Source organism: Taudactylus pleione, unplaced genomic scaffold (genome assembly GCF_031769625.1).
Source record: "Taudactylus pleione unplaced genomic scaffold, aTauple2 ptg000126l, whole genome shotgun sequence".
Taxonomy (NCBI): Eukaryota; Metazoa; Chordata; class Amphibia; order Anura; family Myobatrachidae; genus Taudactylus; species Taudactylus pleione.
The window spans coordinates 3485804-3509256 of NW_028284528.1; positions in this window are offsets into that span (position 1 = coordinate 3485804).

Genomic DNA, 23453 nt, shown 5'->3' on the forward strand with positions numbered 1-23453 from the left:
TCCAGGGCACCCCAGGCCCAGGCTGATAGCCCGGGGCTATCCCCGCCACCCCTGGTGGCGGTGGGTGGCAGGTTGATTGTGTGGTGTGGTGTAAATAAAGAATATCAAACATTGTCTTTACAAGTAGAACTGCAAGTCCCAGCTAGCCTGCCCCGCATGCTGGTACTTGGAGAACCACAAGTACCAGCATGCAGGGCATTAAGGGCCCACTAGTACCTGTAGTTCACCTGTAAAAAAAATGTTTAAAAAACACAGGACACACACACCGTGACAGTATAAGTTTATTAAACATACATACACACACACACATGTACACATACTCACCTATGTAACCTGTAGCATCGGTCCACTTGTCCGGTAAAGTATCCCTAGGGGACCTGTGAAAAAAAACATACTCACCATCTCCTATGCGAGGTTCTGTCCTCTTCGTTCCAAAGTAGGCATCCCCGGACTTGGCAAAAAAAAAAAACGAAAACGCGATCCACGAACTTAGTACCGTTCTATAGAACGGTACTTCCCGAATGAGAGCTTAGCGGCGGGGTATCACCATGGAAACCCCGCTGCTAAGCGTTCATTGGCTGAGAGAGGTCATCTCCCGTCTCTCAGCCAATGAACGGCTCCCTCCATTGTAGTCAATGGTGGGAACCGCAGGGTAAACTTTAATAACCTTGCGGCTCCCAGCATTGACTACAATGGAGGGAGCCGTTCATTGGCTGAGAGAGACGGGAGATGGCCTCTCTCAGCCAATGAACGCTTAGCAGCGGGGTTTCCATGGTGATACCCCGCCGCTAAACTCTCATTCGGGAAGTACCGTTCTATAGAACGGTACTAAGTTCGTGGATCGCGTTTTCGTTTTTTTTTTTTTGCCAAGTCCGGGGATGCCTACTTTGGAACGAAGAGGACAGAACCTCGCATAGGAGATGGTGAGTATGTTTTTTTTCACAGGTCCCCTAGGGATACTTTACCGGACAAGTGGACCGATGCTACAGGGTTACATAGGTGAGTATGTGTACATGTGTGTGTGTGTGTGTGTATGTATGTTTAATAAACTTATACTGTCACGGTGTGTGTGTCCTGTGTTTTTTTTAAACATTTTTTTACAGGTGAACTACAGGTACTAGTGGGCCCTTAATGCCCTGCATGCTGGTACTTGTGGTTCTCCAAGTACCAGCATGCGGGGCAGGCTTGCTGGGACTTGCAGTTCTACTTGTAAAGACAATGTTTGATATTCTTTATTTACACCACACCACACAATCAACCCGCCACCCACCGCCACCAGGGGTGGCGGGGATAGCCTCGGGCTATCAGCATGGGCCTGGGGAGCCCTGGAGAGGGTGACCCCTTTATTGGGGGGGTCCCCAGCTCTCCAGGGATCCCCGGCCTGGGCTGACTAGCGGTCAGGGCTGATGCTGCGGCTGGGGGGCCCGGTGAAAGGGCTCCCCTGGCTGTGGCATCAGCCCCCCGCTAGAAAAAGTCCAGTGCTGGTTCTGGAACATACAGGGGAACCCTACTCATTTTTTTCCCCTGTATTTCCAGAACCAGGACCGGATCAGAGCCCAGAGCTGGTTGCGCAGAATACGGGGGACCCCTACGTCGTTTGTCCCCCGTATTTTGGCAACCAGCTCTGGTTCTGACTAGCCCGGTGCTGGTTGTGTTTAAGTACAGGGGACCCCTATGTCGTTTGTCCCCTGTATTTAAGCACACCCAGCACTGGGTCACTAATGCCCGGGGCTGGTTGCTCTTTTTTTGGGGGGGGGGCACGCCATTTTTTTCTCTTTTTACACAGGTTTTTTTTTTTTTTTTTACCACAGCAGCACAGACGGGTCTCACGGACCCGTTAGTGCTCTGTGTCAATGACACAGATGCAAGTAGCACGGATCTCCTGGTCCGTGCGTGCATCTGTGTCATTGAAATACACAGCAGCACAGACGGGTCTCACTGACCCATCTGTGCTCTGTGTCACTGTCAATCACACAGATGCATGTAGCACGGATCTCACGAGTCCGTGCTACATGCAAATGAGCACCATAATGCTGATTGGCTGAGAGCCGTGACAGACGGCTCTGTCAGCCAATCAGCACTTTGCCCATTAAAGGCAAAGGCATTTTTTTTTAAATGGCCGCTCGAGGCAAAACCTCGAGATCCGACAGCAGATCTCGAGGTTTTGCCTCGGGAGAGGGATCCGGGGCAGACAGGGAGATCCGAGCTTGGGCTCGGATCGCCCCGGATCCCCGAAGTTCGGGTGGGTTCGGTTCTCAGGGAACCGAACCCGCTCATCCCTAATATATATATATATTTATTTTAATGGTATGCCCCCCCTACCCCACAACCAGCTGCAACACACTTAAAAAAGTGTGTCCAATAAGACATGTAGAGAGGTTCTGTTACTGCCCTCCCCGACCACAAGAGCGCTACTCTGAAAGCGCTATACGTGATAATTCACTAAATTCTACCACAGTGTTTAGAATCCACAAATACGATATTTCTATCCTCTAGTTACAGCATTTACTACAGAAAGATCCTGTACAACTACAGTGGGGCATCCTTCCACCAGAGTGCGTGGGTTTATGAGGCAAGATGGCGGCAGCTGTAGAGTAGCAGATGCTGTGGAGGCAGAAGGGAGGAAATGGGCGTAGCCAGAGTGTTTCATGCTTTGGGGCAGCGGGATGCACTATCAATTTTGTTGTCGAACCCCCCCAAAATGGCATTTTTGGGGGTTTGACTACATTTCTCATTTGAACCAAGATTCGGAAGCAAAGGTTTCCGCAGCTTGGACTTGGTGGGCAACGCCATCTGCAATAAAGTGCTCTGAGAGGTATCCAATCTGATCTCTCCTAGCACCCCCATGACGCGTGTGTCATACGATGCATGGGCTGAGGGATTTCTGGGTCATAAACTTGAAAGTCCCTTTATCACAAAGCTCTTTTATGGGAGAGCTGTGCCCCTGTTATTATACGCACAAATCTTCTTCATGTGTAACGGCAGGCGTGCGATGAGTGGCCCTTTGTATGGAGTAAGGAGACCGCTGTGGAGCAGGGAAAACAAGATGAATGAAATGTGCCATAGTGGGAGGAGATGGGGGGGTCTATGAGAAGGGTCACCTGGCCATTATCATGCAACAAGAAAACTATGGGGTCTATTTACTAAGCAGTGTTAGGAGAAGTGAAAAGTGATAAGAAAGTGATAAGGTGCCAGCCAATCAGCTCCCAACTGTCATCTCACAGGCTGTGTTTGAAAAATGACAGTTGGGAGCTGATTGGTTGGTACCTTATCACTTTCTTATCACTTTTCACTCTGTCTCCTAACACTGCTTAGTAAATAGACCCCCATGGGTGGAATATATCATCTGTAAAATGCAGTAAAACCTCTAAATTATGTTGTTTTCAGAGGGTTACAGAAATACATAGGGATTGCTATGGATTGCCATATGTATTACACAGGTCTGCAGCAGATATCAGAGGTTGTTTATAGAAGCCTAGGGGCTCCTTTATAGTACAAATCCCTGGAGAGGGATCAGAGGAATCCATCTATGCCCCCCCCCCCCCCCATTACTTGCACGTGAGCTGGGAGAGGGCTGCACATGCACAATAATTCTGCCTTTATATGTTTCCAGCCCAGATCAGACCCTTTTTACACCGCGGCGCCGACCAGGGCTGTGCCGTTCACACCGTACCCGGCTCTCCGGCGCAGGTGAGTGGCGCTTCTACCCCTCCCTCCCCCTCCGCGACCCCCTTACCTTACTCCGCAGTGGTGCGGAGGCAGGAAGGGCGGGTGAGGTGCGCTCTGGTCGACCCGGCAGTGGACGCTTGTAGATGATGTAATCTCCAAGTGCCACTGAAGCTGGCCAATCAGGCGTCATGCGGCGCGATCCAGGTCATCATGATCTAGGCCGCGCCGTTTACATTTGCAGGGTAACACGGGTACGACCCGTGCTCCGCCCTGCAAGCTAGCCGGGTCGGATCCCAGGGTCACTGGACCCGGGTTGATCCATTTACACCGACTAAAATCCCGGGTTAATGCGCGTTCACGTCAGTACTTCGCAGCACAGCTCTACTTCTGTAATCATACATACCAGTGTTGCCACACACCAGTATGAATGTGAATAGGGGCAAGATGTGCGATACTTTAATACCTTCCATCCTTTAGGAGATATGTATCAAACTTTGGGAGAGATAGAGAGGAGAATTTGCCCATAGCAACCAATCCCCTTCAGTCATTTTATAGGTAGCAGCCCCCTTATATAGTGTCCCCAGGTAGCAGCTTCTTATACAGTGCCCCAGGTAGCACCCCCCTTTATACAGTGCCCCAGGTAGCACCCCCCTTTATACAGTGCCCCAGGTAGCAGCTTCCTTATACAGTGCCCCCAGGTAGCAGCCCCCTTTATACAGTGCCCCCAGGTAGAAGCCCCCTTATACAGTGCCCCCAGGTAGCAGCCCCCTTTATACAGTGCCCCCAGGTAGCAGCCCCCTTTATACAGTGCCCCCAGGTAGCAGCTTCCTTATACAGTGTCCCCAAGTAGCACCCCCCTTATACAGTGCCCCCAGGTAGCACCCCCCTTATACAGTGCCCCCAGGTAGCACCCCCCTTTATACAGTGCCCCAGGTAGCAGCTTCCTTATACAGTGCCCCAGGTAGCAGCTTCCTTATACAGTGCCCCCAGGTAGCAGCTTCCTTATACAGTGCCCCCAGGTAGCAGCCCCCTTTATACAGTGCCCCAGGTAGCAGCTTCCTTATACAGTGCCCCCAGGTAGCAGCCCCCTTTATACAGTGCCCCAGGTAGCACCCCCCTTTATACAGTGCCCCAGGTAGCACCCCCCTTTATACAGTGCCCCAGGTAGCACCCCCCTTTATACAGTGCCCCAGGTAGCACCCCCCTTTATACAGTGCCCCAGGTAGCACCCCCCTTTATACAGTGCCCCAGGTAGCAGCTTCCTTATACAGTGCCCCCAGGTAGCAGCCCCCTTTATACAGTGCCCCAGGTAGCAGCTTCCTTATACAGTGTCCCCAAGTAGCATCCCCCTTTATACAGTGCCCCCAGGTAGAAGCCCCCTTATACAGTGCCCCCAGGTAGCAGCCCCCTTTATACAGTGCCCCCAGGTAGCAGCCCCCTTTATACAGTGCCCCCAGGTAGCAGCTTCCTTATACAGTGTCCCCAAGTAGCAGCCCCCTTTATACAGTGCCCCCAGGTAGCACCCCCCTTATACAGTGCCCCCAGGTAGCACCCCCCTTATACAGTGTCCCCAGGTAGCACCCCCCTTATACAGTGCCCCCAGGTAGCACCCCCCTTATACAGTGCCACCAGGTAGCAGCCCCCTTTATACAGTGCCCCCAGGTAGCACCCCCCTTATACAGTGCCACCAGGTAGCAGCCCCCTTTATACAGTGTCCCCAGGTAGCACCCCCCTTATACAGTGCCCCCAGGTAGCAGCCCCCTTTATACAGTGCCCCCAGGTAGCAGCTGACAGGCAGCAGCACACAATAAGTGGGCGGGACTTTTAGCAATTGGGCCTGTGTGTACGGGGGCCGGGGCAGCGATCGCCGTTATTGCCCCCCCCCTTGGATCCGCCGGTGCTGATGCCGCTGTCACCCGCAGCCCCATTGCCCGCCCCTGACCACTGCTGCAGCTAGCCAGATTGTCTCCTCTCCGCTCTGCCCTCTCCCCAGGCTGTGAAATTAAACTTTACACTTCACAGCCTGGAGAGGGAAGAGTGGAGAGGAGACAATCAGGCTAACAGACTGCCTGCATGGCCCCCCACCTCCACCGCAGCTTACCTCCCTTGATGTCCCGCCGCTGGCTGCGGGTCCACGCCACCTTCCTCTTGAATCCTCCGTGGCGTGTGACACTGACAGCATGTTGGGCGGGGTTTAAATAGGCTGCCGCTGGCCTCTCTTCTCACGAGAGAGAGGCTAAGGCAAGGGCCAGACAAAGCTGACAGGCAGCCGGGTGCCTGTGAAAGTCTGTGAAAGCCGGCGGGTGACGTAAATAAGGGGGCGGGGCCTCACAGAAAAGCAGCCCCGCGACCATTCGGCCCACCGGGATTCTTCCCGCAAAAAATACCTACCAATCCGCCCCTGGCTACTACCAGCCAATCAGAATCATTGTTCTGAGGACCAATCAGCTGTTGTTTATGAGTAGATGCAAGGTCATGTTCAAAGGTGGGAAAGGTCAGTTTGGCGGTTTCATTTTGCAGAATAAAGTTGGTTACTGAAGTGCAATTACGGTTGGATGTTTGTGTGTATTGTTTAGTGCTATTGACGGTTTAAAAAATAAATACAACAATGTCGTCCAGGCAAAGTGGTGACTGGTCACCCAGGAAGAGATCCAGGATTGTGGTGCTACGTGAAAATGGTCTTTCATATGCAGCAATTGTGAGAGAAGCTGGTGGGAATGTGACAACATCAGGAATACGAAAGTTTTGTTTACTCTATCAGGAAACACAATCTATACAAAACAAAGAAGGAAAAGGCCGGAAAAGTGCACAGCAGCTGTTGATGATAGGAGAATAAAATGAATTTGCGTCAGGGACAGATGGATTTCATCTGCGGCCATTAGCAGTGACCTGAGTGCAACCGGTGTTTTTGTCAGTGCAAGAACGGCACTGAGAAGACTAACGGAGGTTGGCTCAAAGGTAGGATTCCCCGAAAAAAGCCATTACTGAATAAATAGCAGCGGCAGAAACTAATACAGTGGGCAAAAGAACACATTGCATGGACAGAAGGTCAGTGGAAACAAGTGATATGGAGTGACGAAACTAAGATAGCGATATTTGGTAGTGATGGGAGAAAATATGTGAGACGTCGCATCGGGAAAGAGGTACATCAGACATGCCGACATTCTGGCTGCCCCTTCTGGGAGGGGGCAGCCACATCGGCAAAACCAGGGGGCGTGGTCGGTGCTTGTGGGCAGAACTAGGGGCGTGGCCACGAGGGCGCATAATTTTGGCCCCGCCCCTGCTACACAATGCCGATAATCTCGGCATTGTGAAGCAGGGGGCAGGGCCAAAATGACGCGATTCGGCTTGAATAGCGTTACAGGCCCCCCGCTGACGGGGATTTTCATGCAATTGCGGTGGGGGGCAGGAGGGGCCGGCAGCTGCCGGCAGACTTGCCTGCCTTCCCGGAGGCCGGGAGCGGCACCTGATTTTCGGGAAGCTCCAGACCAAATCGGGAGGGTAGGCAAGTATGAGGTACATCCAGATTGCATTCAAGCGACAACAAAGAATCCTACAAGTGTTATGATCTAGGCATGTATGTCAGCAGTTGCTGTAGGCCGCCTTTATGTCATAGATGGCGCACTGAACAGCAGAAAGTACATTGACACCATCCTACAACCAAAACTTCTACCTTCTATCAGGGATAATGCCCCATTTTTTTTCCAGCAGGATTCAGCTCCCTGCCACACTGCACGGATATGCAAACAGTGGTTCACGGAGAAGGACATACAGGTGCTGGGATGGCCAGGAAACAGCCCAGACCTGAACCCCATAGAATATTTGTGGTTCCGTTTGAAAAAACTGGTAAATCTGAGGGGTCCATCCAAAAAAAGACAATTAATTGAGGCTATAATTGTCTCATGGCACCACATAATAAAGAAGGAAGAGGTCCAAACACTGTTTGGCTCAATGCCACGTTGCTGTGCTGCTGTCTTGAAAAATAAAGGATACCCAATGAAATACTGATAGGACAGTAACATCATAAGTACACAGGGATTTTCACCCCAAGGGCTCTATTTACTATAATCCGCATATTGAATGCGGATTGTAGTGTGATATTACCGAGTGAATTCGCATTGCGAATTCAGGCAATATCACAGGGATTTACTATAAATCCCTTGCAGGGACAGAGCTTGCGATAAAGCTCTGTCCCTGCGGATCCCATCCGCACTCTAGTCGCGGTATTTTCGGAAAAAATACCGCGACTTAGAGCCTGCGCATGCGCTGACCCACAGTCGCTGCTACCCCCCACCGATGCTAAGCCCCGCCCCCGGTGCTAAGTCCCGCCCCCCGTGATCGCGGACCCCCGCGACCCCCCCTCCCTTCATTACACTTACCTGCATCCTCCTGGCCTCCGGTGATCTTCTCCGGGCTTCCCGATCAGGTGATCTCCCATACTGCACTGGGGCCCGATCACCTGATGACCGGGCAGCAGTGCACTGTGGGAGACCAGCTGACCGGAGAGGAGCCATCACCGGAGGCCCGATCACCGGTCCCTGGAGTCAGGTAAGTCATTTTTTTTTTATTACTATTTTTTTTTCTTTTTTTTACAGCAATCAGCTTGCGGTCTGTTTAGACCACATAGCTGATTACTGGTACCGACTCCCGCCTCTGCTCTCCCCGTTAGAGCAGAGTGGGAACCCGGTAACCGGGGGAGACCCTGGATAACGCCACCTCCAGGTGGCGTTATTATCACAGGGCTTCCCCCGGTATTTTTTTACAATTTATTTTTAGTAACTCTGGTCGGATCACATTTCCCATTCCAATTATGGGAAATGCGATCTGCTTTACTAAAAATAAGTGATACTTAGGGGTTGGAGTAGAATTTTACTAATTCTACTCCAATTGCCCTGTAATAACTACAGGTGAAACTAAAATAATGTGAAAAGGGTGTGAAAACACCCTTTTTCACTTTATTTTAGTAAAAATAATGTTAATAAATAGAGCCCTAAGTGTTGTTTTCACTGCATAACTTCCCTTTTGATGCAAATATTTGACCTCTGTTTATTGTGTTGAATTCAGCATTAAATTTCCTTTCATTTGATATATGAATCATTGCACTGCATGAAGTGTCATAGTTTTTATAAGCAGTCGAAGTTGAAAAACAATCAAATTTCAAAAAGTGTCCGCAATTTTGGACACCACTGTATACTGTGTGTATACATGTGTATGTGTATGTATATATATATATATATATATATATATATATATATGTATATAAACACACAGGTAGAGCGAGCCGGGCTATTTAATACTATAGGATATTTTTTTTTACCAGTTAAACTTGCCCAAATCTACTTCACCGTCATTGAGTCGGTGAAGTAGATGTCTCCCGCAGTTCACACATCCAGGGATGTCGGGGAGGAGGCTGTCGTCTCACTTGCGGGGGGTGGCAGCTTGCTAGACTGCGGGGGGCGATGCCGGAGAAGTGGGATGTCTGCAACACTACGTGGGGGGAAGAGATGACAGCTTGCTACACTGTGGGGGGGGGGGGGGCAGATTCCGGAGGAGGCCATCTTCTCCAGCTTACTACACTGCGGGGGAGGTGGGAGAGGAGGCACCGCACTGCACCGCAGTGGGGGCTGGAGGAGGCATCTTACTACACTGTGGAGGGGGGGAGAGGAGGCATCATACTACACCGCGGGGGGGGGGGGGGGGGGAAGGAGCATTGTACTGCACCGCGGTGGGGGGGAGAGGAGGCATCTTACTACACTGCAGGGGGGTGGTGATGCCGGAGAAGCGGGCTGTCTGCTACACTACGTGGGGGGAGAGAGGTGACATCTTGCTACACTGTGGTTGGGAGCGGAGGAAGCTTACTGCAGGTACGGGCGCTGCCTGTAAGGGAGGTGGATGGCATTGGCTGCACTTACTATGTGATTGTGGGGGGAAGAGCTGGCTCACGGAGCGCAGGCTGCTTGCGGATTGGTGTGAAGGGAAAGAATGGGCTGGCTAGTTGCTAGGGGTAGGGCCTTGGGTCATGCTGCTGCTGTGTGCCAGCAGCAGCAGCTCAACTTGTTGTAAAACACAGCTTGGCACGGCAGGTTAACATCACTCCAGGGCCGGATTTTGAAGGGTGGGGGGCCTGGCCACGGGCCCCTTGGAACCCGACGGGCGGGTGCCTAGGTTTCCTAATGATAAATCCGGCCCTGCCTCTCCCCACACCTCTTCTAGTTTGTGGAAGCATCTCCCGAGTGCAGGTTTCACCATCATGTAAAGTAAATCAAAGCACAACAAGAGCACAAACAAATGTAAACAAAAGAAAAAAGGCAGCTAAAGCTGCAACATACAGCATAAAAGCCACTAAAAAATTAATGTAATAATTTCCTCATTAAGAAAGAATTTGGGACCTGATTCAGTAAGGATCGCTGTTGTGATCGCCAGAGCGATTGCGCACGGTCTCACTGCGAAGATATGCTAATATTTGCAATTGCAATGCCGTCGCAGCCTAACATAAGGACGCCCACCTTACCTTACACACATCCATAATACTTGGCAAGACTGCAAATCATCAGTAACATGGAGTACCATCGCAGCCTCACGCACACTTGCACAAGCTCTGACCGTACTCAGGAGTTGCTAACCTCATTGCACGCAGTGAAAGCCAGAGCTGCGTATGGCATCGCAATGGCTAATTTATGCACGCCTCTGTAACTGCATTCAAATCAGGCTTGCCTACCCTCCTGATCTTTTGGGAGGCTCCCGGCCCCCCGGAAATGCAGGCCACCTGCCGGTGGCCACTGACCCTCCTCCACCCCACCTTCCCCTGAGAACATTTTAAAAAACCGCCACGGAGGGGGGAGTGGTGACGCAACTTGCACTGAATTGCAACATTGTGACCCCGATCCCCTGCTTCACAGTGCTGTTATTTTAGCACGGTCACGCCCCTGGCCCTGCCCCCCAATGCATCATCAATGCCCGGCCACGCCCCCTGCTGTAAGCAGACATTCAGCTCCCTCCCGGAAGGAGGGAGCTAAATGTCGGCAAGTATGGTTCAAATGCACTGGCGCGCCTGCGTTTTGCTGACCACCGTCGCCACCCCCAAACGGTCACTCTGCAATGGTCTGCGCAATCCCGATCACAGTGCACTGCGATGCACACGCATGCGCAGCACACAACAAACGGCCGATTGCGTGCGTAATTGCAGTTGCGATTCGTAATGAATCAGGCCCTTGACGCCCGTTATTGTATTTTCTGTTGCCTCTGAAATGGCTACATACAGTATTATTAGTAGCTCCTCTATATACCAACCCAGATTGTCCTGCAAGCAGCGTGGGTTGATACTCAAATATGACAGATCGGCACATGAATGAGTGAGCAGCTCCCTCCTGTGGTAGAAAGTTGTATTACACATAAGGATATGAATTGTTGTAATCTGAAAAGCTTGTCGGATGTCATTTCATACTGGATGGTGTTGCGGCTTCCTCCGATATGACAGTGCTTTGTAGGTTGCTTTGCTGCTATAAATAAGCTCTTTTTTAACGTACAGTTTTAAAATCAGGTCTTCAGTGGCAAATACAGGATTTCTAGGAGTTTCTACCCCATGCCACCACAGAGGACATAGCCATCATGGAAGGGAGCATACAGTACCTCGCATTTAAGCTAGGGGTGTGCACCGGCCACTTTTCGTGTTTTGTGTTTTGGTTTTGGATCTGGATCTTTCTTCGTGTTTTGGATCTGGATTGGTTTTGCCAAAACCACCCTTCCGTGTTTTGGGTTCTGAGTTTTGTGTTTTGGATCTGTATTTTTTTTAAAAAAAACATAAAAACAGCTAAAATCACAGAATTTGTTGGTTTCTCTGCTCCTATGCTATTATTAACCTCAATAACCTTAATTTCCACTCATTTCCAGTCTATTCTGAACACCTCACACCTCACAATAGTGTTTTCATGTCCAAAAGGTTGCACCGAGGTAGCTGGATGACTATGCTAAGCGACACGAGTGGGCGGCACAAACACGTGACCCATCTAGGAGTGACACTGCAGTGGCAGACAGGATGGCAGTTAGAAAAACTAGGCCCCAAACTGTACATAATGCAAAGAAAAAAAAGAAGTGCAAGATGGAATTGTCCTTGGGCCCTCCCACCCACCCTTATGTTGTATAAACAGGACATGCACACTTTAACAAATCAATCATTTCAGCGCCAGGGTCTGCCACACAACTGTGGCTGAAATGATTGGTTCGTTTGGGCCCCCACAAAACAAGCTGGCAATTAATGTGTCCCTGCACAAACTGGCTCTACGGAGGCAAGATGTCATCCTCATCCTCCTCATCCACCGATTCCTCACCCTCTTCAGTGTGTACATCCTCATCCTCACAGAGTATTAATTTGTCCCTGCTGGAACCACAGGTCCCTCTGTACGTTCTGGAGGCTGGTCTCCCTGGAAGAGTTGATAATTAATTTTATGAACATCATCTTCTCCACATTTTGTGGAAGCAACCTCCTACGCCTTTCGCTGACAAGGTTCCCGGCTGCACTAAACACTCTTTCGGAGTACACACTGGAGGGGGGGCAACTCAGGTAAAATAGAGCCAGATTGTACAGGGACCTCCAAATTGCTTCTTTTTCCTGCCAGTACAGGTACGGACTGTCTGACATGCCTACTTGGATGCTGTCACCGATGTAATCCTTTAACAGACAGACGCACGCTTGTCGCTGCTGCTTTGAGGATTCAAGTGCGGCTACAGCCCACACAATTCACAAAGACAGAAAAAAAAAAAGAATATTTTTATTGTTTGTGGAGCACACTTTGAGGGTTACACCACCCTTTAACAGACAGACGCACGCTTGTCGCTGCTGCTTTGAGGATGCAAGTGCGGCTACAGCCCACACAATTCACAAAGACAGAAAAAAGAAGAAGAATATTTTAATTGTTTGTGTAGAACACTTTGAGGTGTCACCACCCTTTAACAGACAGACGCACGCTTGTCGCTGCTGCTTTAAGGATGCAGGTGCGGCTACAGCCCACACATTTCACAAAGACCGAAAAAAAAAGAACAATATTTTAATTGTTTGTGTAGAACACTTTGAGGTGTCACCACCCTTTAACAGACAGACGCACGCTTGTCGCTGCTGCTTTAAGGATGCAGGTGCGGCTACAGCCCACACATTTCACAAAGACCAAAAAAAAAAGAACAATATTTTAATTGTTTGTGTAGCACACTTTGAGGGTGTCACCACCCTTTAACAGACAGACGCACGCTTGTCGCTGCTGCTTTGAGGATGCAAGTGTGGCTACATCGCACACAAGTCACAAACACATTAAAAAAATAGTTTTTTATTTTTTGGAACACTTTGAGAGTTACACCACCCTTTAACAGACAGACGCACGCTTGTCGCTGCTGCTTTAAGGATGCAGGTGCGGCTACAGCCCACACATTTCACAAAGACCGAAAAAAAAAGAACAATATTTTAATTGTTTGTGTAGAACACTTTGAGGGTGTCACCACCCTTTAACAGACAGACGCACGCTTGTCGCTGCTGCTTTAAGGATGCAGGTGCGGCTACAGCCCACACATTTCACAAAGACCAAAAAAAAGAACAATATTTTAATTGTTTGTGTAGCACACTTTGAGGGTGTCACCACCCTTTAACAGACAGACGCACGCTTGTCGCTGCTGCTTTAAGGATGCAGGTGCGGCTACAGCCCACACAATTCACAAAGACAGAAAAAAGAACAATATTTTAATTGTTTGTGTAGCACACTTTGAGGGTGTCACCACCCTTTAACAGACAGATGCACGCTTGTCGCTGCTGCTTTGAGGATGCAAGTGTGGCTACATCGCACACAAGTCACAAACACATAAAAAAAATAGTTTTTTATTTTTTGGAACACTTTGAGAGTTACACCACCCTTTAACAGACAGACGCACGCTTGTCGCTGCTGCTTTAAGGATGCAGGTGCGGCTACAGCCCACACATTTCACAAAGACCGAAAAAAAAAGAACAATATTTTAATTGTTTGTGTAGAACACTTTGAGGGTGTCACCACCCTTTAACAGACAGACGCACGCTTGTCGCTGCTGCTTTAAGGATGCAGGTGCGGCTACAGCCCACACAATTCACAAAGACAGAAAAAAAAGAACAATATTTTAATTGTTTGTGTAGCACACTTTGAGGGTGTCACCACCCTTTAACAGACAGACGCACGCTTGTCGCTGCTGCTTTGAGGATGCAGGTGGAATCTAGACGGGATTTGGAACCGAGGACACACTACCTCCATCAATTGTCTAAATCCCACTGCACTAATGTGGATACCAGACGCACGTCTAACACCAACATAGCAGTCAAGGCCTCAGTTATACGTTTTGCTTCAGGATGACTGCTGTCGTACTTCATCCTCATCGCTAGGGACTGTTGGAGGGTCAATTGTTTAGTAAAAGTAGTGATGTTCCTACTTCCTCTCTGGGATGATGAACAACTCCCAGCAGCAGCAACAGCACTAGGAGGAAGAGGTTCTTGATCTTTCCCTATTTTATTTTTATCGGAGAAAGTTTGGTCCTCCATTTATGTTATATTGATATATATACGTGCGGCTAAAGCGCACACAAACACAGAAAATATTATTTTATTTTTGCTGGAGAGTAGTGCACTTTGTGGGTTACACCACCCTTTAAGAAATGAGCCAGCCGGCCCTTTACTTATGGGACACAGGCGCACGCTTGGCGCTGCTCCTTTGTTGATGCACGTGCAGCCACAGTGCACACAATTCACAAACACAGAAAATAATTTTTTTTTTGGTTTGGACTGGAGTGTACTTTCGGGGGTTACAGCACCCTTAACGGTCAAGCCAGCCGGCCCTTTACTTATGACACAGGCGCACGCTTGGCACTACTTTGTTGATGCACGTGCGGCTACTGCGCACACAATTCACAAACACAGAAAATAATTTTTTTTTAGGTTTGGACTGGAGTGTACTTTCGGGGGTTACAGCACCCTTAACGGTCAAGCCAGCCGGCCCTTTACTTATGACACAGGCGCACGCTTGGCACTACTTTGTTGATGCACGTGCGGCTACTGCGCACACAATTCACAAACACAGAAAATAATTTTTTTTTGGTTTGGACTGGAGTGTACTTTCGGGGGTTACAGCACCCTTTAACGGTCAAGCCAGCCGGCCCTTTACTTATGACACAGGCGCACGCTTGGCACTACTTTGTTGATGCACGTGCGGCTACTGCGCACACAATTCACAAACACAGAAAATAATTTTTTTTTAGGTTTGGACTGGAGTGTACTTTCGGGGGTTACAGCACCCTTAACGGTCAAGCCAGCCGGCCCTTTACTTATGACACAGGCGCACGCTTGGCACTACTTTGTTGATGCACGTGCGGCTACTGCGCACACAATTCACAAACACAGAAAATAATTTTTTTTTAGGTTTGGACTGGAGTGTACTTTCGGGGGTTACAGCACCCTTAACGGTCAAGCCAGCCGGCCCTTTACTTATGACACAGGCGCACGCTTGGCACTACTTTGTTGATGCACGTGCGGCTACTGCGCACACAATTCACAAACACAGAAAATAATTTTTTTTTGGTTTGGACTGGAGTGTACTTTCGGGGGTTACAGCACCCTTTAACGGTCAAGCCAGCCGGCCCTTTACTTATGACACAGGCGCACGCTTGGCACTACTTTGTTGATGCACGTGCGGCTACTGCGCACACAATTCACAAACACAGAAAATATTTTTTTTTTAGGTTTGGACTGGAGTGTACTGTCGGGGGTTACAGCACCCTTAACGGTCAAGCCAGCCGGCCCTTTACTTATGACACAGGCGCACGCTTGGCACTACTTTGTTGATGCACGTGCGGCTACTGCGCACACAATTCACAAACACAGAAAATAATTTTTTTTTTGGTTTGGACTGGAGTGTACTTTCGGGGGTTACAGCACCCTTAACGGTCAAGCCAGCCGGCACTTTACTTATGACACAGGCGCACGCTTGGCACTACTTTGTTGATGCACGTGCGGCTACTGCGCACACAATTCACAAACACAGAAAATAATTTTTTTTTTGGTTTGGACTGGAGTGTACTTTCGGGGGTTACAGCACCCTTAACGGTCAAGCCAGCCGGCCCTTTACTTATGACACAGGCGCACGTTTGGCACTACTTTGTTGATGCACGTGCGGCTACTGCGCACACAATTCACAAACACAGAAAATAATTTTTTTTTTGGTTTGGACTGGAGTGTACTTTGGGGGTTACAGCACCCTTTAACGGTCAAGCCAGCCGGCCCTTTACTTATGACACAGGCGCACGCTTGGCACTACTTTGTTGATGCACGTGCGGCTACTGCGCACACAATTCATAAACACAGAAAATAATTTTTTTTTTGGTTTGGACTGGAGTGTACTTTCGGGGGTTACAGCACCCTTAACGGTCAAGCCAGCCGGCCCTTTACTTATGACACAGGCGCACGCTTGGCACTACTTTGTTGATGCACGTGCGGCTACTGCGCACACAATTCACAAACACAGAAAATAATTTTTTTTTGGTTTGGACTGGAGTGTACTTTCGGGGGTTACAGCACCCTTTAACGGTCAAGCCAGCCGGCCCTTTACTTATGACACAGGCGCACGCTTGGCACTACTTTGTTGATGCACGTGCGGCTACTGCGCACACAATTCACAAACACAGAAAATAATTTTTTTTTAGGTTTGGACTGGAGTGTACTTTCGGGGGTTACAGCACCCTTAACGGTCAAGCCAGCCGGCCCTTTACTTATGACACAGGCGCACGCTTGGCACTACTTTGTTGATGCACGTGCGGCTACTGCGCACACAATTCACAAACACAGAAAATAATTTTTTTTTTGGTTTGGACTGGAGTGTACTTTCGGGGGTTACAGCACCCTTAATGGTCAAGCCAGCCGGCACTTTACTTATGACACAGGCGCACGCTTGGCACTACTTTGTTGATGCACGTGCGGCTACTGCGCACACAATTCACAAACACAGAAAATAATTTTTTTTTTGGTTTGGACTGGAGTGTACTTTCGGGGGTTACAGCACCCTTAACGGTCAAGCCAGCCGGCACTTTACTTATGACACAGGCGCACGCTTGGCACTACTTTGTTGATGCACGTGCGGCTACTGCGCACACAATTCACAAACACAGAAAATAATTTTTTTTTTGGTTTGGACTGGAGTGTACTTTCGGGGGTTACAGCACCCTTAACGGTCAAGCCAGCCGGCCCTTTACTTATGACACAGGCGCACGTTTGGCACTACTTTGTTGATGCACGTGCGGCTACTGCGCACACAATTCACAAACACAGAAAATAATTTTTTTTTTGGTTTGGACTGGAGTGTACTTTGGGGGTTACAGCACCCTTTAACGGTCAAGCCAGCCGGCCCTTTACTTATGACACAGGCGCACGCTTGGCACTACTTTGTTGATGCACGTGCGGCTACTGCGCACACAATTCACAAACACAGAAAATAATTTTTTTTTAGGTTTGGACTGGAGTGTACTTTCGGGGGTTACAGCACCCTTAACGGTCAAGCCAGCCGGCCCTTTACTTATGACACAGGCGCACGCTTGGCACTACTTTGTTGATGCACGTGCGGCTACTGCGCACACAATTCACAAACACAGAAAATAATTTTTTTTTAGGTTTGGACTGGAGTGTACTTTCGGGGGTTACAGCACCCTTAACGGTCAAGCCAGCCGGCCCTTTACTTATGACACAGGCGCACGCTTGGCACTACTTTGTTGATGCACGTGCGGCTACTGCGCACACAATTCACAAACACAGAAAATAATTTTTTTTTAGGTTTGGACTGGAGTGTACTTTCGGGGGTTACAGCACCCTTAACGGTCAAGCCAGCCGGCACTTTACTTATGACACAGGCGCACGCTTGGCACTACTTTGTTGATGCACGTGCGGCTACTGCGCACACAATTCACAAACACAGAAAATAATTTTTTTTTTGGTTTGGACTGGAGTGTACTTTCGGGGGTTACAGCACCCTTAACGGTCAAGCCAGCCGGCCCTTTACTTATGACACAGGCGCACGTTTGGCACTACTTTGTTGATGCACGTGCGGCTACTGCGCACACAATTCACAAACACAGAAAATAATTTTTTTTTAGGTTTGGACTGGAGTGTACTTTTGGGGGTTACAGCACCCTTAACGGTCAAGCCAGCCGGCCCTTTACTTATGACACAGGCGCACGCTTGGCACTACTTTGTTGATGCACGTGCGGCTACTGCGCACACAATTCACAAACACAGAAAATAATTTTTTTTTTGGTTTGGACTGGAGTGTACTTTCGGGGGTTACAGCACCCTTAATGGTCAAGCCAGCCGGCACTTTACTTATGACACAGGCGCACGCTTGGCACTACTTTGTTGATGCACGTGCGGCTACTGCGCACACAATTCACAAACACAGAAAATAATTTTTTTTTTGGTTTGGACTGGAGTGTACTTTCGGGGGTTACAGCACCCTTAACGGTCAAGCCAGCCGGCACTTTACTTATGACACAGGCGCACGCTTGGCACTACTTTGTTGATGCACATGCGGCTACTGCGCACACAATTCACAAACACAGAAAATAATTTTTTTTTTGGTTTGGACTGGAGTGTACTTTCGGGGGTTACAGCACCCTTAACGGTCAAGCCAGCCGGCCCTTTACTTATGACACAGGCGCACGTTTGGCACTACTTTGTTGATGCACGTGCGGCTACTGCGCACACAATTCACAAACACAGAAAATAATTTTTTTTTTGGTTTGGACTGGAGTGTACTTTGGGGGTTACAGCACCCTTTAACGGTCAAGCCAGCCGGCCCTTTACTTATGACACAGGCGCACGCTTGGCACTACTTTGTTGATGCACGTGCGGCTACTGCGCACACAATTCACAAACACAGAAAATAATTTTTTTTTAGGTTTGGACTGGAGTGTACTTTCGGGGGTTACAGCACCCTTAACGGGCAAGCCAGCCGGCCCTTTACTTATGACACAGGCGCACGCTTGGCACTACTTTGTTGATGCACGTGCGGCTACTGCGCACACAATTCACAAACACAGAAAATAATTTTTTTTTAGGTTTGGACTGGAGTGTACTTTCGGGGGTTACAGCACCCTTAACGGTCAAGCCAGCCGGCCCTTTACTTATGACACAGGCGCACGCTTGGCACTACTTTGTTGATGCACGTGCGGCTACTGCGCACACAATTCACAAACACAGAAAATAATTTTTTTTTTGGTTTGGACTGGAGTGTACTTTCGGGGGTTACAGCACCCTTAACGGTCAAGCCAGCCGGCACTTTACTTATGACACAGGCGCACGCTTGGCACTACTTTGTTGATGCACGTGCGGCTACTGCGCACACAATTCACAAACACAGAAAATAATTTTTTTTTTGGTTTGGACTGGAGTGTACTTTCGGGGGTTACAGCACCCTTAACGGTCAAGCCAGCCGGCCCTTTACTTATGACACAGGCGCACGTTTGGCACTACTTTGTTGATGCACGTGCGGCTACTGCGCACACAATTCACAAACACAGAAAATAATTTTTTTTTTGGTTTGGACTGGAGTGTACTTTGGGGGTTACAGCACCCTTTAACGGTCAAGCCAGCCGGCCCTTTACCTTTACTTATGACACAGGCGCACGCTTGGCACTACTTTGTTGATGCACGTGCGGCTACTGCGCACACAATTCACAAACACAGAAAATAATTTTTTTTTAGGTTTGGACTGGAGTGTACTTTCGGGGGTTACAGCACCCTTAACGGTCAAGCCAGCCGGCCCTTTACTTATGACACAGGCGCACGCTTGGCACTACTTTGTTGATGCACGTGCGGCTACTGCGCACACAATTCACAAACACAGAAAATAATTTTTTTTTAGGTTTGGACTGGAGTGTACTTTCGGGGGTTACAGCACCCTTAACGGTCAAGCCAGCCGGCCCTTTACTTATGACACAGGCGCACGCTTGGCACTACTTTGTTGATGCACGTGCGGCTACTGCGCACACAATTCACAAACACAGAAAATAATTTTTTTTTTGGTTTGGACTGGAGTGTACTTTCGGGGGTTACAGCACCCTTAACGGTCAAGCCAGCCGGCACTTTACTTATGACACAGGCGCACGCTTGGCACTACTTTGTTGATGCACGTGCGGCTACTGCGCACACAATTCACAAACACAGAAAATAATTTTTTTTTTGGTTTGGACTGGAGTGTACTTTCGGGGGTTACAGCACCCTTAACGGTCAAGCCAGCCGGCCCTTTACTTATGACACAGGCGCACGTTTGGCACTACTTTGTTGATGCACGTGCGGCTACTGCGCACACAATTCACAAACACAGAAAATAATTTTTTTTTTGGTTTGGACTGGAGTGTACTTTGGGGGTTACAGCACCCTTTAACGGTCAAGCCAGCCGGCCCTTTACTTATGACACAGGCGCACGCTTGGCACTACTTTGTTGATGCACGTGCGGCTACTGCGCACACAATTCACAAACACAGAAAATAATTTTTTTTTTGGTTTGGACTGGAGTGTACTTTCGGGGGTTACAGCACCCTTAACGGTCAAGCCAGCCGGCCCTTTACTTATGACACAGGCGCACGCTTGGCACTACTTTGTTGATGCACGTGCGGCTACTGCGCACACAATTCACAAACACAGAAAATAATTTTTTTTTGGTTTGGACTGGAGTGTACTTTGGGGGTTACAGCACCCTTTAACGGTCAAGCCAGCCGGCCCTTTACTTATGACACAGGCGCACGCTTGGCACTACTTTGTTGATGCACGTGCGGCTACTGCGCACACAATTCACAAACACAGAAAATAATTTTTTTTTAGGTTTGGACTGGAGTGTACTTTCGGGGGTTACAGCACCCTTAACGGTCAAGCCAGCCGGCCCTTTACTTATGACACAGGCGCACGCTTGGCACTACTTTGTTGATGCACGTGCGGCTACTGCGCACACAATTCACAAACACAGAAAATAATTTTTTTTTTGGTTTGGACTGGAGTGTACTTTCGGGGGTTACAGCACCCTTAATGGTCAAGCCAGCCGGCACTTTACTTATGACACAGGCGCACGCTTGGCACTACTTTGTTGATGCACGTGCGGCTACTGCGCACACAATTCACAAACACAGAAAATAATTTTTTTTTTGGTTTGGACTGGAGTGTACTTTCGGGGGTTACAGCACCCTTAACGGTCAAGCCAGCCGGCACTTTACTTATGACACAGGCGCACGCTTGGCACTACTTTGTTGATGCACGTGCGGCTACTGCGCACACAATTCACAAACACAGAAAATAATTTTTTTTTTGGTTTGGACTGGAGTGTACTTTCGGGGGTTACAGCACCCTTAACGGTCAAGCCAGCCGGCCCTTTACTTATGACACAGGCGCACGTTTGGCACTACTTTGTTGATGCACGTGCGGCTACTGCGCACACAATTCACAAACACAGAAAATAATTTTTTTTTTGGTTTGGACTGGAGTGTACTTTGGGGGTTACAGCACCCTTTAACGGTCAAGCCAGCCGGCCCTTTACTTATGACACAGGCGCACGCTTGGCACTACTTTGTTGATGCACGTGCGGCTACTGCGCACACAATTCACAAACACAGAAAATAATTTTTTTTTTGGTCTGGACTGGAGTGTACTTTCGGGGGTTACAGCACCCTTAACGGTCAAGCCAGCCGGCCCTTTACTTATGACACAGGCGCACGCTTGGCACTACTTTGTTGATGCACGTGCGGCTACTGCGAACACAATTCACAAACACAGAAAATAATTTTTTTTTTGGTTTGGACTGGAGTGTACTTTCGGGGGTTACAGCACCCTTAACGGTCAAGCCAGCCGGCCCTTTACTTATGACACAGGCGCACGCTTGGCACTACTTTGTTGATGCACGTGCGGCTACTGCGCACACAATTCACAAACACAGAAAATAATTTTTTTTTGGTTTGGACTGGAGTGTACTTTCGGGGGTTACAGCACCCTTTAACGGTCAAGCCAGCCGGCCCTTTACTTATGACACAGGCGCACGCTTGGCACTACTTTGTTGATGCACGTGCGGCTACTGCGCACACAATTCACAAACACAGAAAATATATTATTTTTTTAGCACTTGGGGGGAGCACCCCTGATGGACAGAGCACCCCCTGGACAACACTACAGCACTCCTTTAGGACTGGGACACTGCACAGGACTTTGGAGTGGACACAGCCCCTATGGAGAACTGACTGCACAACACAGTCCAGCCAGCCCCTATGGACTTTGAAGTAGTGGACACAGCCCCTATTAACAACAGCAGCACAGCACAACACAGCCAGCCCCTATGGACTTTGAAGTAGTGGACAACAGCAGCACTACACTGCACTACACTACACAGCCCTAACTCCCACCCTCCCTCTTCACTGTCCACAGCCGAGTGAGAAAATGGCGCCGACGCGGGTACCTTATATAGGATCCAAAACCCGCGAGACTCGGAAGGCGGGATGATGACGTTTTGCCTCGATTTCAGATCCGAGTCAGGCGGGAAAAGTCGAGCCTGACTCGGATCGGACTCGGATCGGGGGGGCTCGGGGGGGTTCGGATTTCAGAAATCCGAACCCGCTCACCCCTAATTTAAGCCATCATGGCTCTGCCCCCTTTGATGTAATGCATGATTTGCAGCATTGTATCTCAGGGCGGGGAGCTGTGTTTCATAGCGAATCACGTCATCACGTGGCGGCAGTCATGTAAAAGAGCGTAAAGGCTGCCGCCCCCCCCCCCCCCAGGTGTAGGTGCAGCAAGATAAATTATTTAAAATATTCAGTGTTTTGCTTTTATACTTGAATATTTCTTTTACATGGGTACTATATGTACCGGCGGGGCCTTAATGTTGCTGGTACTGGTACTTTTGCTTCTTTAAGTACCAGCATTCGGGGAGGCTTGCTGGGACTTGTAGTTCCATCTGTAAAATACAATATCAAACTTTTACTAATGGACTAACAACTCGGCACCTACAGCCCAGGGGTGCCGGGGATAGCCCTGTACTTCAGCCCTGGCCTTGGGTGCCCTGGAGAGGGGGGACCCCTTTATTGGGGGGGTCCCCACTTCCCCAGTAATCCCTGAACTGGGATAACTAGGCAGGGGTATGAATGCTTTGGCCAGGGGACCCCGTCAAGTGTGTCCCCTGGCTGTGGCATTACCCTCCCCCCCCTTGCTAGTGGAGCCCGGTGCTGGTTCTGAAAATACAGGGGACCCCTACTTGTTTTGTACTTCATATTTTTTAGAACCTGTGCCATCTCCAAGAGCCTTGTGCTGGTTCATCAAATATGGGTGACCACTACACATTTTGTTCCCTGTATATTTTTTTAATCAGGGCCAGGTTAAAGAGCCCAGGGCTGGTTATGCCTTTGTGGGGGGAACCCCATGCCGTTGTATTTTTTTTTTGGAAACCTGAAACCTGAATGAAATCCTGTCCTCATCCAATAATCAGGTTATTAATTCTCACTCTCCTTTTCTTCACCATTATAATTAATTAAATAAATTCCTCATTAATAAATCCCCTTTCCTGCACAGCCTAATGTATTTTTTCAGCAGACACAGATTAGAGGTCTGCTGAGGAATTGGACAGGTGAGTAGCGACGATTGGATGTTGAATCTGTGAGCAGGTCTGCAGTAGGATTGTATAAACAGTCTGATCTGCCATCTGATCTGCCATGGATTGAAGTGTGTACCCAGCTTTAGGGACCACCTATAATATCCCATATTTAAA